This window comes from Cryptomeria japonica, chromosome 5 (assembly GCF_030272615.1).
Source record: "Cryptomeria japonica chromosome 5, Sugi_1.0, whole genome shotgun sequence".
NCBI lineage: Eukaryota > Viridiplantae > Streptophyta > Pinopsida > Cupressales > Cupressaceae > Cryptomeria > Cryptomeria japonica.
Window position 1 is genome coordinate 578,339,137 of NC_081409.1, and position 16,342 is coordinate 578,355,478.

A 16,342-nucleotide genomic window follows, 5' to 3' on the forward strand; every position below is an offset into this window, starting at 1 on the left:
CACTCGATAACTGGATATTCTCTTCATTTTCTTCAATAGTCTTCTTGGTAAGACTTCTCGATTGAACATAGACAAATTCATCATAGTCTTCTAGTTCCTTGGAATTTCCTTCATCATTTCTTTCTGCAAATTCATCAATTTTCACATTTGCACTTTCTACTATTTTGTTAGGTGATTTGATCAAACATTTAAATGCTTTGCTTCTAGAAGAATAACCTAGAAGTATTCCTTCTTCACTCTTCTAATCAAACTTGTCATTTCTATCATATTTGTGTACATAGCATCTACTTCCGAAAATTTTACATTAGGTTTATTATCATACCAGATTTCATACGGTGTCTTCAAAGTACCTTTCTTCAATTGTACTCGGTTCAAGGTGTAAACTGTTGTGCTTATTGCTTCTGTCCAAATTTTTTGTGGCACTTTCTTTTCAATCATCAGTTTTCTAGCACAATCCACAATAGATCTATTTCTTCTCTCAGCTATTCCATTCTGCTATGGAGTTCTCGGTGTTGTCTCTTAATACCATGATTATTGTAGAATAAGTTGAATTCATTAGATGTGAACTCTCCTCCTCTATCTGATCTAAGACAATTCAGTTGTCTTCCTGTTTCATTTTCAACTCTTGCCTTGTACCATTTAAACATTTGAAAAGCTTCTGATTTTTCTTTTGAAAATATTACTGACATCATCCTTGAATAGTCATCCACAAATAATATGAAATATTTATCACCATAATAACTTTGAACTTTCATAGGACCACAAAGATTAGTGTGCACTAGATCTAAAATTCCCTTAGAAGTGTAAGACTTACTTGTAAAGCTTGATCTTGTCATCTTACCCATCTGACATCCTCGGCACATAGCATTCTCAGGTTTTTCAACACTCGGTAGACCTCTTACTCGGTGCTTCTTACTTATTTTGATCAGATTATCAAAATTTACATGAGAAAACCTTTTATGCCATAACCAGGTATCATCTATCTTTGCATGCAAACACTTATTCTGAGTTGAGTCAAGGTGAAATATGTTACCTTTTGTTTGTGTCCTAGTAGCAGCTAACTTTCCATTCTTGTCATGAACTTTGACAATTCCTTTTTGAAATTCTATTCAATAACTTGTGTTGTTTAGCTATGCTACACTCAACAAATTGTATTTCAAACCTTCAACCCAAAAAACATCATTGCATCTTGCATTGTCAAGAAGTGTTATAGATCCTTTACCTTTCACTGGACATGGTACTTCATTACCAAATCTGACATAGCCTCCATCATAATCTTCTAATCTAACAAACTTGTGTTTATCTCCTGTCATATGATGTGAGCATCCACTATCTATGATCCAAGAATCATTAGTGTTTATGTGAGATATTAGGGCTTTTTCCTCATACCTTTCTTCATCTGATCCATCTTTGATAGCCACATAAACTACTTCCTCTATATCAGTCTCATCTAATTTATCATTATTGGATTCCTCATCAACTATTAAACATGTCTTTCTATCTCTTCTTCTGAAGTCTTGGTGTCCTCTGTAATGATTATCTTTCTATCATTCATCTTGGTAATCTCTCTTTTCAGTAGAATCTTTGTCAGGACAGTAAGAAGCTATATTTTCAGTAGAATCTTTGTCAGGACAGTTAGAAGCTATATGTCCTATCTTATCACAATTGAAACATTTCAAAGGTAGCTTTCCTTTATACTTACCTTTGCCTGTCGGTAACCTTCTGGCTAATAGTGCTTCAAACTCTTCTTGCTTTCTGATTTCCTCATACAGTTTGTGTACTTCTTCCATGTTCTTACAAAATCTTTCACTTGCTCTATTGTGATCTCCTTCATAGTACTTATACTTTCTTTCATCGAAATCATTAGATTCATCAAGATGAACAGAACTAAATGCAGATTCAACTTTATTTACCGAAGATCCACTGTTATCAAAGTTATTTAATTCAAATGCATGTAGCTTACCAATAGTAGCATCTAAAGAAATTGGCATATTAAGTACAGACCTCAATTCATTGATTGCAGAGACTCAGATTGCATAAGCTGGTAGAAGGGTTCTCAACAACTTACTTGTTATATCCTTTTCTTCAATAGTTCCACCTGCTCCTTTGATTTGATTGACAATATCCTTTAGTCTTGAACTATACTGAGTTATGCTCTCACCTCCATTCATCCTCATAGATTCAAGTTGTCCTCTTAGACTATCTACTTTTTCTCTTTGAACTTGTTCATCTCCTCCATATACTAATATGAGCTTATCCCACATTGCCTTTGCATCATTGCAGCCTTCTAGATCATTAAACTCTGAGTCAGTCAATGCAGATGTTATTTCAATCATCGCTTCAATAAGTTCTTTCTTTGCCTTTATCTCTTCCATAGTCAATGGATAGGTGTTGGGTGTAAGAAAATCATTCTCCAGATAGTATATAACATATTCTCCAACTCTTGATAGATGTAGCTTCATCCTTTTCTACCATGTAGAGAGACTTGACTTGTTCAGCTTCGATGCATCCCTATTATACATCTTTGGATCTTTGTCTCAAGTGCCTTTAAACTTTTTCTTTCGGAGTCCAAAGCTCTGATACTCATTGATAGTTCTGATACTTAATGTAAGTACAAATCCAATAGCCAACAAGATGAGAGGGGGGGGGGGTGAATCATACAAACTTAATCTTCCATAAAAACATCAGATTCAACCTTGGTAACACCTACTTCAGTAATATAGCCAAAACTGTCAAACATGCAAACTCAAAAAGCATATAAACATCATAAACCTCATAACACCAGATTTAACGTGGAAACCCAAATAGGGAAAAACCACTGTGGGATTTCGGACCCAATAAGAAATATACTCTTCTAGAGTATGCTCGGTTAAAAGCAAATCCTATTAAAGATTACAAACACATTGCTAGATGTGACCCGGTTAAGGGATTTCCCTCAAATCTGTTAGGATCTTCACCTTGTTAGAAGTGACCTTGTTAAAGGATTTCAAACACTCAATCAGAATGTCACCTTGCTAGAGGGTTTTACAAATAAGACTATTAAGTCCACTCAGTTAAGAGATTTTCTGTCACTTTCACAAAATAATAGTAATAAAATCTATCTACAACTTCACATCTAAAATGCTAAAGTAGATTCTTATTTGTTCAATACAATCTAGACATAGAACTAATCTTGTCTATCTGCTAGGCTTCTATACTCTGTTATTCAAATAGGTCTTCAAGCTTCTATGCTTAGTAATCACTATGTAGCATCCCTGTGCATACACTTGCCCGCATACATTGTTTATCAATAGTTTCCTATTTATAAACAATATCTAACTGCTTAATCTCCTTGATCACATTTCCCATGATCAATCATAGCCATCAAATCTTCAATCTTGTCCAGGTTCAATACATTTTTCGATCTAAAAATGTTTTACCCCACCTTGGAACTTGCATATATTTCTTGGAACTTGTGCCAAGGTATTGCAGTTCAATCTGTGTTGTAGATCTTCATGCTGACTTTCCATTGCCTTAGATTCTTAACAAACTTCATGCATGACATACCAATCATTTAATCAATTCTAGCTCATCAGCTTCCTTCATTAAATAATGCATGCAAACATTTAATGCATTCTGTTATAACTCGGTTACAGCTCGGTAACAACTCGGTAAATACTAAACTTCAGTTGGTAGACATTCTGCCTTTATTAACCAATAGCGATAACCTTAGGGTTTACCGACTCGGTTCTTTGCTTGATAACATAGTATAGTATTAACCTTTACAATTTACAACATATGTATGATGTGAAAACAATCTAAACATCATGATCTCATCATTGTCTGACTCGGTAATAGTTGCCCATTGAATACCTTATTCATCTCCTTATTCATCATATTCTTTCCTGTGCCTTTTACCGACATCTTTATATTCTTCAAATCATACTTCTCAAGATATCGCAACATCATATTGAATTAGAAAATCAATTTCTTGACATCAATGTCAAAATAATAATATCAAGACAGTAAACATCCTTAATCAGTTATATCCATAATCATCAACAACCTTCTCAATATCCTTATGAAATGCCAACAATCTTTCATTGTTTGTTATAATGCAATATTGCCAACAATGTGTTCAACTGATCTTCACTATAGAATCAAAATTTACACGACACATCCTCTTATGCAATAGCCAACTTTCATTAAATTGAGCAATCAAGAAAGCCTTCTCACTGGAGTTCAAATGAAAGATGTTACCTTTGGTTTGAGTTTCAGAAGCAATTTCTAATCTAGATCTATTGATGATCTTACATTTTTCATCCTTGAATTGCAAATTAAATCCTCTATCCACCATCTAACCTACACTTAAAATATTATTCTTTAAGCCTTCAACATAATAAAAATTGTCAGTATTAGTCTTACCATCCAATGATATTGTTCCTTTGCCTTTCATCCTATAGGCCTTGTTGTTTCCAAATCTAACTATTCCACCATCAAATTCTTGTAGTGTTAGAAATTTTCTCTTGTCACCACTCATATGATGTGAACAACCACTATCTATAACCCATTCATCTTTTTCTTCAATTTTAGGAGCCAAAGCCTTCTCCTTAGTATGAGTTTCTTCAATGACAGGTTCTAGGGAATCATCCTTTATAGCAATAAAGACCCAATCTTTACCGGAGCTTCCATTGTCGGATCCACTCATAGGTTCATCATCATCATCATTAATACCAAGATCATCATCACAAACATAATAACATTATTTATCCTTATTCCTTCTAAATCTAGGTCTTCTCTTATAGTCTAAATTAGGCTTATAATTCCTCACAAATCTTTCATGATTCCTAGCAGCTCTTTCAAGGCATCTAGAAGAAAAATGACCAATCTTATTGCATGAAAAACATTTAAGGGGGACATTTCCTACATACTTACTTCAAACTGGTCCTTTAGGAATTCTTCTAGCAATCAAGGCTTCCAACTCTTCAAGTTCTCTTTCTTCTCTCTCAATTTCCTCCATATCTTTATCATGCATCTCCTTCCAATCTATCTTATGCTTACTAGAGGTAGATGCTTTAAATGCAGTCTCAGTTTTAGCAGCACTCTAATATCCAAGTTCTTCAAGCTCAAAAGAAGTCATTTTCCCAAGCAATGTATCTCTGGTAATAGGGGTACTTGACATTGCCTAGAGTTCATTGATTGCAGTAGCCTTCATCTTGTAAGCTAAAGGTAGAACTCTCAGAGCCTTTGACACAATCTCATCCTCACTAACTAATCCACCACAACATTTGATACCCATGACAATCTTATTCACTCTATCCATGAAAGAACTAATATTCTCATCTTCTTCTATCTTCAAAGTTTCATACCTTACCTGGAAACCTTCAAGTTTTGCAATATTTACTTACTAGTCACCTTCATAAAGAGTCTCAAGTTTCAACCATATCTTCTTAGCATTCTCCAACTCTATGACATTCAATAACGTTTCATCAGATAGGGCACTTAGCAATGCTTCTTTTTCTCTAATATCATTTTCAACACTCTTTTGTTCATTTGCAGGTGTCGGTGTGCTAGAATTAGGATCATGAGGTATATACCCTTTCTCCACTATTTCTCAAACTTCAGCTCTAAGACATCTGAGCTGAATCTTCATTCACTCCTTCCATATTTTGTAATTTGTACCATCACATATGGGACTCTCATTCCGATAGTGATTGAATGTAGAACTTGACACTAATGCCATCAAATCTCCTCAAACGGTTAAGCTTTTGTAGAGAGGACCTTTCTTTGATACCAATTGTTAGACATATTTGATACCAGGAGTAAACTAAGAGGGGGGTGAATCAGTTTACTATCAATAATTAGAACTTTTGCATATCATATACAACATAGACTAGTACTTAGAAGTAATACAATAGGGAAAATAAGATAGAGCATAAAAAGGTCTCAAAATGACCCAAACACATTCAGCTAAGTATGAAAAATAAATTAAACACATAAGATAAAGTCAGACAACAAAAAATGAGGTGTAAATTAGTCACAACATGAAATAAATTGAATTAACCAAAACAACACTAGCAATCCATCCATCCAAAATTGATAGAAATCATTTCTAGAAAAGATAATCACAAAATACAATAGTCCGTATAATATATTATCAAACCATATAATTAATTTAACAACATCAATTTCTTATCCCCACAGACAATCTTTTAAAATATAGTCCATTTCAATAACAAAAGAAGCATATCTTCAACCTGTTGGAATCAATGAACACTGAGAGGAGGGGGTGAATTAGTGTTATGCAATTTACAAACTTATTAAACTAATTCTTAAACCCTGAGATGCATAAGAATGAAAGGAAAGTGCGGAAACATAAGCCAATCACCACAAAGTAATAATATTATAATTTTTACATGGAAACATAGAAAGGGACAAACAATGGTGGGGTTTGAACCCACAATATTATTATACTTTGATTGGGAGTATGATAATATTACAAAAAGAGGAATGCACTTGCATTTAGGCTCACTACTCAAATACAGAAGAGGGCTATGACTCGAAGGACTCACTTTCCTACAAATGATTACAAATGATTACAATAGTGTCTAAACTGAAGAATAATATCTACTAATGCCAAATAATAGTTTCAGTTAGGCTCAATCTAATGGTCTTCCTTTGTTCTGCTTGTCTACCTTGTTTTGTTGTACAGTCATATATTAGAGCACCAAATCTGCATGTTGGTGCTCATTCACTCATCACACATCAACATTTTCACATGTACCATACATCTCCTACAACAAAATAATCATACAAGTCTATCTTATATTCTGCATCAACAAAACAAATCATTTCTCATGTTGGCTTCCAAAAACTGCATAACATGCAACACGAAATGTGTAACCAATGAGGGATCAATTCGACCTCAAATCCATATGCAGACCTAAACAAGATGATAACAAGATTCACATATGTTGGCCCAATCACCTTCAACTAGAAACCAATCATTAAAATCATCCCAAAGATTTAGGACCACATGTTACATCAAAATAGCTCTATTCTTCCTGAGTTACCAGATATTGGACCTTCAATCTAGCTTATGAATCAACATCAGATATCAAGATTAAAGAATAAGTTGCCTCAAACCTCAAATCATCTACCTCTATTACTACAACCAAAGTAATATAAAAAAAATTAAGATCTACACATTGTACTCATACTCTACTGTTTACTATATTCCACCTTCCAGACTTATGCCAAATGAATTATGCAACTACTAGTAAATCAAATCTACATGCATGGGATATGATTTTTGAGCTGATTTTACATCAATGACAACCTCTAAACATTTATAATGCATCAATATTCACTAGAAAAGTGTCTCTTGCCAACAATCTCCCCCTTTGGTATTGATGGGAACACTGTGAAAAATGACGCTATACACTCAAAGTTGCAAAACTTTGAGACTACAAATATATTCAAAACTCAACAAGACTCAACAAGCTCCCCATGAGGATTTACATCTTTTTTCACTTTTCTCTTCGCCCCTTTGACAACAATGCCAAAGATAGGAATCCACCAAAATTTATATACAAGGCTATATATAGTTACTCACAAAAATTTGAAAATATCTGCAAAAATTATCTTTAGGCTCAGCAAGTGGTCATCCAACCCTTTTTGAAATTCTCCAAAATATTGATCAAGCCACTAAGAAAATATGTGTGCATCTCTTCTCCTCTTCTATCTATCGAAACACTCGTGTTCCGTGTAGTTATCAAATCTTGCTTGTTGTTGATCAATTTATCTATCTGGGGAGTGATATGGCTTCTTCTTGGTCGGATAGACTCCATCAGATTTAGGCTTCTTCACTACCCTAGGATAGGTAGTTGGCTTCTTCACCTCTTTCACCACTTCATCAAATTTTGTTTCTACATCCTTGACATTAGCTACAATATATTCCCATTGAGGCTTCTCCTTCCTCCTTTTCTCTTCTCCACTGATTGACTTGGCGTGTGGCTTGGGTAGAGGGACAAGCTTTTGTGCATCGGAGGTAGGTGTAGACTAGGTTTACCTTGACTTGGATTGCTTGGGAGGAGTGGAGACTAGTGTTCACTTCTTAGGCCTTACCATGTCTTCCTCCTTCAATATATTATGCTCTCTATCCCTTTGAATGACTTATTTTGTTATACCCATTTGTTCTACAAGCTCTTCAACTTCTTTTCTGACCTCCCTCTTCCTTGAAGGCCCAGTGAATTTCTTGTGCAAGTCTAAATCTTTCTCCTTGTAAGTATTGAAACTTTTTTTTTTTCATCTACCAGTTTACTTAAAAGATGTGTGTAAGAATCAGGAGTGTTTCCATCTACCTCATACCCATGGCATGATCCAAAATGTTCTTGGTTTATCTACCTCCATATGACATTGATCATTGTCTACCATAAAGCATATGGTATCTTCATATTTTTAACAATGTGTTTTGGGATTCTCTCTACTTTACATCATAGCTTGAAATGAATTTAAGTAGCCGACAAAGCAGAATTCTATGTTACTACATCACCTAAACCTTGAAAACATTCCTTAATTTGAACTAACATTGATTTATCATAAGCCCGTTTTACTTTTCCTATACCATGGATCTCATTCACAAAGTAAAGTGGCAAACAAACAATCAGAGAACCAAACTTGAAAACATGTTTCTTGTCTTGCTTAATCTTCCTTAAATTTCTCATTAACTCACTATGAAGCACTCCACACAAATCATATATTTTTTCCTCCTTGAGTATGTGATAGGCTGCATATATTGTAGTACTGGATAATGAATTTTGAATTGAGTTATCATCAATGACAACTCCTAAGCATTTCTCATGCATCAATCTTCATTGAAACTGTTGGCTCCTTTTTATGTTGAACAACAAAATTAACAACCAATATAATCTACAACCAAATTTTGCAAGGTAGCCAACCTCAACTATGATTTCAAAGGACTAATTGGACCAACTTAACAAGAATATGAATCCTTCTACTCTTCAGGCTCTGCAAAACCTATGCAGGTATACCTTTGATGCATTGAATAAGACCCATTACACACAAGAAAACATCAACAAAAGAAGATGGATCTCATAAGAGCTCAACAACAAGTAGGTTACTACAGATGGGCTATATCTACACATATAACTCAATTATTTTTGAGCATGAGATAGATGCAACATTTCAAACAAAACATAAAATAAAGATATTTTTATTTGAGTTTAAATTGTTGTTCTGACAATCCTTCAACATTGTAAAAGACCAATGCCTAATCCTGCCCACAGAGTCATGCATAGAACTGGAAGAGAGATCCCAATTACAATTACTTTCGACATTAAATTCTCATGTATTAATGCCTTATATTAATACAATCCTCTTCTCTATCACAAAACCATACTTATATATCCAATATACATATTCAACATCATTAATGTTGGGTTTTAGGATTTAAATTCTTCCTTGAAGAATACCCAAAAGACAAACATTACACTTTTAGAGAAGGCTAAAAGAGACAAATCCAAATTATCCTAATAAACTGATCCAAATTGAAATTTGAAAGTTGCAGGACACTTCATTAGCTAAATGAAAGGTGTAGGATACATTTCAAAGCCTTACGCTTTGAAAATCAACTGGCTCCATTTTACCCTCTCTCTAACTAGGTCATTCAAACTAACTCATTTTATGATCATTTGGAAATGCAGAGAAAGATTTTGAAATGGGCCTCTAAACTTGACTCAAATTTAATGAGTCCCAATAGTGGCTTTGACTGGGGATGGTTGATAGCAAGATCAACACAAGAATCTAGAATCTATGGTTAAGCAGACCACCCAAAAATGGATCATTCTCTTCTCTTCTCAAAAGAAAAGGGATCCTTATTCTACCCAAGCAACAGGGTACCTTATTGTAAACCACACAAATGAAGAAAAGCAACTGTACAAAATATACAACTTATAAATGGCCCCGGGCCATCAAAACTGAAATCAATTCTTACCTCTGTCAAACACATGACTTTCATTTCCACAAAGTGGAGGTAAACTGGAAGTTTCATCATTATCTGCCTCATCAATCACACTTCCATTTCTAATCATCTGATCACATAAAACATAATCAACAGCATGTTCGTAATCATAAAATCTTTGAAAACCAAACAAATGTTGAAAGGGCTGATCACTAGGTGACATAAGAGTGCCATACTCTTTACCATTCTTTCCCAACTGAAATGAAAAGTGGTCTAACTTATTCTAAAAGTTGAAAACATCAAGCACATCTCTATTGCTAGTTTTCTCAAATGATGAACACTCTTCCACAATGATGGCTTGCAAATTAGAGAGGAAAACTTCCTCATAACATGACTGCAATTCATCTTCATACTGATCATAATTTCTATCAGCCTCTTGCACAAGTAAAAACACATGATCATCATTTATCAATGGTTCATTTCCCACTTGCAAATCAGGGAAAATTATTTCATATTTGTAATGCCTTTTAAAAGCAAAATCCACACAATGCATATCAAAATCTGAGTTCATATCAACATATGAATATACATTATCACACCTATCAAGCATATATGCATCTTCATCTTGTCCATCACTCAAATCAAATATATGAAAAGAATCAATACCATATGTATCATACTTCACACCCTTAAAAACATCATCAGTATCTAAACAAGTACTGGTTGGGTGTGAGAGATTGGGCACATTTTTGGATGCATACCTCTGAAGATCAGCAGCTAAGAGTTCTAAAATTTGTTCACTACTTAGTGAACCTTCTTCTTCATTTTCATTTTCCTTGGCTTCATCCTCTATGATAAAGGTATTAGATCAGCAGTGTTTGTGTCTTTATGCACATTTATTTCATCATTACAACAGCTCCAATCCGCATCATAGCCTTTATCATGTTGCTCATAAAGTGTTGTGATATGTTGCAACATAGCTTCATAACTTTGGTTGCAAACATTTTGTGGATTGAACTTAACAACAAGGTGATCCATATCATTAAAATCTGAAACCTCAATGGGCTCATGATTAGTTGAACAATTATTTATGTTCTCATAAATTTCTTCTTGCTCTGAATGCACATCTAAACTGTCATGTTGAGAGTAAGAATCACCTTCAGCATCATAGGAGGCATATCCACTCATGGATTCATCTCCCTCATTGTCCTCAATTTTGTGTACATTTTCAGATTTATTTATTTCAATTTCATCTATCCATTTTTTAAAACATGCAACACTCTCTTCTCTCGAGGTAGTAGACCAATTAACCAATTCAAGCTCATCAAGCTCTAAGAATAACTCAATCAAAATAGACTCATGTGGTCTAGCATCAGCTGAAAGCTCATTCAATGTAGCTATAAATCTTTCTTAAAAACCATATGATGACTCTTCTTTTCTTTTCCCTACTTTCCTTCTTAAAAACGAGACAAATTTATCTTGGATCTTTTGAAGACATATTGCAATCTCTTTATCAATTTCTTTCAGATTTGACAAAGGATTTGGAGATCTAGGAACCACATCTAGATCCATCAATTTTAAAAAATCTATTGAACCATTATCTTGACCATGCATCTTACTATTTCATAAATTCTTTTCGAAACATATGTAGTCACTAATTTTCAGAATTATACACACTTCTCCCATCACTTATGAATGAAATTCATTTCAAAACATGAAGTATGCATACTACAAATTTCTTTTCCTTTCAATGGTGATTGTTTCACCTTATAAGGAACAAAATTATTTCATGAATACCTTGAGGAATACCTGGAGAATTTTTCTGCTATTGTTCACTTTACTTCTGACTGGAAATTTGAAGAATTCCTCCAAATCTCAAGTTCGTTCTTACAGAGTTGCCACCTCCCTTAAGAGGAATAATATTTAAACCACATATCTACACTCTGAAACACTTTCAGATTTCTGGGTCTCACCACACACAACAGAGTCACATAATATTTTCAAATTTCTTAGCAACAAATTTTCCAAGACACACTTTCAAATCTGAAAATGGCTTTCAGATTTGTACACTTCTAAGACTCTTCCCCAAATGAATTTTGGCTAGACTCATGGGTTTCACTTGACAAAATTTTTTTACATCATTCTCCCCAGCAAAGTCGCCATTTTGTTGGCTCCTTTTTATGCTGAACAACAAAATCAACAACCAGTATAATCTATAACCAAATTTTGAAAGGTAGCCAACCTCAACTATGATTTCAAAGGACTAACTAGACCAACTTATCAAAGAATATGAATCCTTCTACTCTTCAAGCTCTGCAAAACCTAGGTGTGTATACCTTTCATGCATTGAATCAGACCGATTACACACAAGAAAACATCAACAAAAGTAGATGGATCTCATAAGAGCTCAACAACAAGTAGGTTACTGCAAATGGGCTAGATCTACACATATAACTCAGCTATGTTTGAGCATGAGATAGATGCAACATTTCAAACAAAACATAAAATAAAGATATTTTGATTTGAGTTTAAATTGTTGTTCTGACAATCCTTCAACATTGTAAAAGACCAGTGCCTAATCTTGGCCACATATTCATGCATAAAACTGGAAGAGAGATCCCAATTACAAGTTACTTTCCACATTAAATTCTCATGTATTAATGCCTTACATTAATACAATCCTCTATTCTATCACAAAACCATACTTATATATCCAATATACATATTCAACATCATTAATTTTGGGTTTAAGGATTTAAATTCTTCCTTGAAGAATACCCGAAAGACAAACATTACACTCTTAGAGAAGGCTAAAAGAGACAAATCCAAATTATCCTTGACAAAATGAAATTGTATGAATCTGAATACTTTTTGGAGACAATTTCATGGAAAATCACACATGCCTTGCATATGTGTGAACCTGCAAATTGAAACAAGACCTAGAGCAAAGACAACACTGAAAACCTCGAAGAACACACTGTCATTTGCAAAAATAAAAAGATGCCATCACTGGAACCTACAATTGTGGATTTCTCCCTTGGATAAAATCTCTCAAAAACTAGAACCCTTACAATTGAGAAGAATTGGCAATAAGAAGGAGAGGGAAAAAGATCAGAATCCATCAGAACATGCCATGTGTCTTCTTTTTCCCTAACTGCAAAAATATCTCCTTCTTTCCCATGGAAACTTCTCTTGAAACATCCCACATTTGTTGAAACTAACTTCATAACTACATTCCTCATTTTAAGAGCTTTTCGGTGATATATGATACTTGCATATTTGGCCAAAACTAACCTCTCTGGTGAATTAATCACTCAATATGCCTCTGTCATTTAAATTTTTCAATTTTTCCCTATAGTCTCAACTATGCAATTAACTTTGATTTTTCACCTAATTTTGGCCTAATGACCTGCCACATGGTAGCTTGTGATTCGTCAGGAGGATCCATCCGATGCCATGTGGGATGACACCTTAGTGCCACATCATCACCACCTCATTGCCACCTCGGCGCCACTGGACAGGACCCGTGAGCTGGACCTCCACTTGGAACTGCCACGTCACCTTTCACCATTTCATGAAGGGTAATGGGCGTGCATCTCCACTCCACAAAATCACACCGGCCGTCGATCTCCATGGAAATTACTCACTCTTTAACCTTCACCTTTTCACATATGCTTTTCACCATTTCGCGAAGCTTGACTTCCGATCATCTTTCCTTCGCGAATCAACACGCACCGTCGAATCTCCTACAACCTGCTCACTGATTAAGTCGCCATTTCTCTGCAAAACTTGCCTCGAGAACCATGCCTATGTGGGGTCCACCTGGTCATCACTCAGCCTCCTTGGTCACCTTGGGAAGAGCGCTTGTGCGCGTTGGGTCCACCTTGGTGCCCAACCGGCTCCTTGTGTCAAAAGCGTCTTGAGGCTTTGACATTATAGATGGGTAGAGCCCTAGTGATAAATATCAAAATGCCCCATTCCCTAGTGAATGTGGGATAAAGCATTTCGCTTGGGATTGCAATTTCTAAGCTTTTTCCTTGAGTTTTAATGGTGTTTTCTGTCATTTTCATTGCTTGGAAGCTTCGGTGGGTTTCATACCAGTCATGCATAGAGGGAGGCCTTTTATAATACATCTAATAATTGCATTTACTTGAGTTTCAGCTCTCCAAACTCCACGAAGAAGACTTCTAAATGGCCATTCCAGACATTATGCAAGAGGAGAAATGGATTTGCTAAAAAAGGCTTAATCGTGGCCCATGCCTTACATGAGAGGAGGGAGGCCATACAACTATTTGCATTTTAATAAACTTCAAAGCTACCCTTACCACCATGCCATGCAAGAGGAGAAATTTGCTATGGCTGAAAGTTTTTTCCAGTGTCTCCTCCACCCCACGTGAAGGGAGGATGCTGGCAAAGGAGCTCCAATTACAATATACTTTAACCAGTAGCCACGCAAGGGAGGAACAAGTTTGGTTTTGAAACTACCTGGAGGTTTCATGGCCCATGTGACATGCCAATTGCATTTGTTTGAAAGTTTCTTTTGTTCCTCAAAACCAAGTAGAGGGGGAGATTGGCATTTTACACCTATTGATTGCATTGCTTGGAATTTTATAAACTTCTCAAACTTCATTCTTGGAATTTTATAAACTTCTCAAACTTCATTCTATCTTCAACTCCTTTTCACCATCCATACTACTGCTGAATACATTGGTTCTAAAAGTTCTAAGCCCTTTACCATGCATGGGAGGATGGAACATTTGTAGATTGTATGTGTTTTAAACTCCTTCATGCCCTCCTCACATTACACTTGCTAACTGCAGCTATGAAAAGCTTCTTTTGGCTATCATGCAAAGTGTGAAGGCTGCTCCATCTGCTAATAGAATTTTCTTTGGGGGTTATAATTCCATTTATATTATAATAAACACTCTCGTGCTACTATCCACTTCTAGATATTGCCTTGAATTTGTCAAACTTAAAATCTGCCTTCTTTAATTTGCTAAGAATGAAGTCAAGAGCTTCTACACAAATCATAGGTGATGATACAACTCGTCCACTACCCAAAGGATCTCTAAATAATCCATCCTTAGTTTTGTCTTCTCTTGTACCAGGAAATTCAAATCTTCAACTTATGTCAAGACCATTTTCGCCATAAAATTAATGCACAGGCATTCATCCAAGTCGGGCCCCAAAGTAGGTGCAACTAAAAAAAAAAATTGTTTTCATGAAATTGACCTCTGAAATGCCTCACAAAACTTAAACATACCTCTGGAATTGATCGGCGCCATTTTTGGATCATTAAACTGCATTTTACAACTTTCAGGCACTTGTGCCACATTTTTGCATTTAATCGCGAAGATGTAATTTTCAAACTGGTCAAAACACCTTTCCGGACCTTGCCATCTAACAAGCATTTACTCTGATATACAAGCATGAACTCTACCAAATGGTTTCTCTAGAAAAATCCTGAGTGAAGAGATATTAATGGTCAAAATGATCAACTGGCTTTGTCGACACTGTGGACCTGATGAAGTCAATGCACAGGCAACTCATGATGCCTTTCTTAAAAATATCAAACAATTTTCGTAGACCCTCAAACCTAAGACATAGGTACCTTTAAGTACATTTCAAAACTTAGAATACTCAGTTTGATTAAAAGGTTGACTGGGTGCAAATGGTGTGCTCATGAAAATGGCTACTTTAACTGATGCGGTAATGAAAGTAGGGAACACTGAAACATATGACTCAAGAAACCCTTTTGAAAACTGATCAAACGGATTGGTAGGAGATTGAAATTTGAAACATATCTTGTCATTTATACCAAAAATATCCCAGAACAAACATTCTAACATGACACTCACTGAGGAAACTTTTACACTTATGCAAAACAGGGCTCCGACTAGTAGCTGAAATAGGGACTTGTCAAACAATAAACTACAAATGGATTGAGCCTGCTAAATTGAGCAAATTGATTCACAAAGACTTGAAATTTTGTAGGCTGACTCACCTTTATACACAAAATTCATTCCATTTTGAAATTCATTATGACAATCAATCGGCCAAAAGATATAGGCGCTCAAAGTAGGCTACTTGGTAGAATGTGCATATGCAGGTAAAATGCACTTTCAGCTCACCCCTTGAAATGGGTACCTGATAAACTGATCCAAATTGAAATATGAAAGTTGCAGAACACTTTATTAGCTAAATGAAATGTGTAGGACACATTTCAAAGCCTTTCCCTTTGAAAATCAACTGGCTCCATTTTACCCTCTCTCTAACTAGGTCATTCAAAATGATTCATTTTATGATCATTTGGAAATGCAGAGCAAAATTTTGAAATGGGCCTCTAAACTTGACTCAAATTTTATGAGTCCCAACATAAAC